Consider the following 3,078-nt stretch of genomic DNA (forward strand, 5'->3'; position numbering starts at 1 on the left):
TCTTTTACATGGTCGCTTCCACTAGTGTGAATGGGGACGGGGTGCGGGAAGGGAGGTCTGGCAGCACTGGGGTTTCGCAAGTGGATTGTAGAACGTGGTAGAGGAGAGAAGGCTCCTCCCCCTTTAGCTATCAATCTTCTCTGCCAAAAATCTGTTTTGGAGTTGGGACAGGGAGGGGAAGAGGAGAAGCTAGTCTTCAAAGCTTCTCTAAGCCCAGTGGATAGCCACAAAGGAGTCAAGGACTCTGTGTTTGTACCTCTCTTGAAGGTGGGAAGAGGAGTTTGTGCAGGTGTGTGGGGAGAGCCAATGGCAATTCAACTCCTAATTCAGCATGGGTCTGATATGGTGGAAGAAAGACAGATTCATCAATGCTTTCAATTAAGCCAGTTCCCTGAAAGACTGGTACATATTTATTCTAAAGCAAATCCAACAGGATAGGAAGAGATCTTAAAGTATCGCTTAAAAAGCTGTTATCAGATGGCTGCAAACCAGCCAGGCTTTAAAAACTCCAGGATCTTGTTAACTGATATGACGGGAGTTTATCACTGTGGGGAAGAAATATCCCACCAAGAGCTGTCATTGTAGGGAGGACTTCTAAATGCATTTGATAAGGTTTTTCTGGAAATGGTCCTTTAAGCGAATAGCTGGAAGGCAAGACTGAGTGAGATGCAAAGTTAAGACCAAATTAATCATGGCAGTGGATCTGTCTTGGAATACTAAATATTTATGTGCCTATATATTTATTTTCCTCTGATGTCTGAATGGTTGAGCTTTATTGGTAAAGCTCCTAGAAAGCAAAATTTAAAAGCCTCCTGGAAGGTTATTTGCAGACAATAAATCTAAAATGTGCACGCACAACGTTTGCTCTGGAAGTCCAATCCTACTGCTGGCTGTGCGGACACAACTGCGATGGGAGCCAGTAAGACAAGCACACGTGCAACAGAAAGCATGATGATCTGGCCCTGGAGGTGCTCATTCCCTCATCCAGGTCACAAACAAACTATTCCATACAACTGATCTCACCAATTACAGCAAACAAACACAGCTCAAACTTTGGAACACTCAGGTCAGCATCTTGCACTGGTAAATTTGGAAAGATGCACTGAAACAACAAAGCCAAGGAAAACACAATCCACTTGTGTATAATGGGTGAGCTGAAGGGCTAAATCAATTGAATGAATTATATTTCATTGAGAACTACTCTTCTCTAACATTTTCCAACCTGAATCTCATTTAGTTACTTTCTGCCCCTGTTTCTCTGTCCCTCTCCCTAGGTCCTTAAACAATTTACAAACTCTTTCCAATTTAGAATCAGAGGGGTGAAATTCACCACTGGCAGAGGGCCAGCAGAGCCAAGCATAAACCCCTCTGATCTTTAACTAGTTTCCTTTAAATTCACACTGAAAACATTTTGTCCCTTACATTCTTCATTTTTCAGAGACAGCTGCACATTGTGGTGGGGTGGTTTTTTTTGTTTGTTTTTTATAAGCATTCCTCAGCCTTCTTCCATGTGGTTGGATTTTAATACTTCACCTGATTGCACCTCACTCACTAGATTCTTATTTTCCTAAAATTTGCTTTCCTGAAATCTAATACCTTTGTACTGCTACGTTCTACAAGACCATTTCTTACTATTCACATGGTCACTGGCTCCAGGCTTCCTTATAACTTTCATGTTCTCATTCGATTCCCTGCTGTAGATCTAGGGTGATTCTGGCTGGAGCTCCTGCTTTGGATCTTGTAACTCCGTTACCTCTTTAATGCATATTTAGCAATCTTTTGACATTCAAGGGAAATTGGAGTAGTTACATGTTTCCTCAATTAAAACTGTGTCTTGCTGTTTTGAAGAATTATTTGATAAATTGTCAGGATTCTCTATCTTGCCCTCTTCTTGTCCCATTGATTTGTAGCAAATGCCCACAGTCCTTATCTTTTGTTTTTCCACTGTCTGCATCTTTCCTTGCCTATGGAATTTTATCATCAAGTTCTTTCTTGTCAAATTACAGATCACTGGTGTTGGAAATACTTTAACTAGACTCCACCTTTTCTTCCTTTTCCATAAGCTCACACTATTGCAATCCAAAGAAGTTTCCCCCCTAATCACATCGAGGGCGATACATTACAAAAACAAAGTAGAAATAGACATGCTGTACAGAAAAAGCAGCATGATGCAAGTTGTCTATACACCCCTGACCCACATCAAGGTTGGTGGCCATGGGAGACAGATTTTCTGTGAAATCTTGAACCCGATTAAAAGGGAGACACACATGGGAATTTCATCACTATCATTAGTGTACTATTTACCTTGAAAGAGACAGATGTTTTGGTCAGCTAACATGGGGGGTATCCTTAACAAGAGAGCATCCAAGAATACAGGAGGTAGATTATTAACAAAACAAAAACACACAAACACCTTACCGATTTTAGCACATTCAAAAAAGATCTCTACAGGGGAAAAAAACCCTTCCTAAAAAATTCTTGCCCGCAAACAAAGCTACAAGAGTATCACCGATATTGGCAATCGCAAATTAGTAGACATACATTAGCACATAGCTTTGGGAGTCTCTGTCTACCTACCATTATTTACACGGGATACAGGTAAGACTATAAGGAAATAACAGTTTATTCTAGTCAAGCCTTCACTGCAACAGATAGTGGAAAGAGAGTAGCTCCTAAAGCGATCTGTTAATGTACATGAGTAAATATCATAGAAAGTTCAATCAGAGCAAAATTGTAATACATTATTCATACTCATGTTCCTCCCCCTAAGGTCTAAAGAAACAGGAAGCTAGAGACAAAGGCAGCAAGACTTATCTAGTTTGCTTAAGTATAATTAATGCAGATTAATTTGTTTTATATATTAGAACCACATTATGAGATTGGTTCTGGATTTCCTTAGAAAAAAGAAATTGAGGCCCAATCCAACACATTTAGAAAGCAAGGCAGGGGTTCTTTCCATTGACTTCACTGGGCATCAAGGGAGGCCTTAAGTAGGGAAAAAGCAGCACTTATTTGAAAACTGTAAGTGGGGAAATTAGCCCTTTATGACAATATACTGGCCTGTTCCTCTTCTGCAGC

This window comes from Eretmochelys imbricata, chromosome 10 (genome assembly GCF_965152235.1).
Source record: "Eretmochelys imbricata isolate rEreImb1 chromosome 10, rEreImb1.hap1, whole genome shotgun sequence".
NCBI lineage: Eukaryota > Metazoa > Chordata > Testudines > Cheloniidae > Eretmochelys > Eretmochelys imbricata.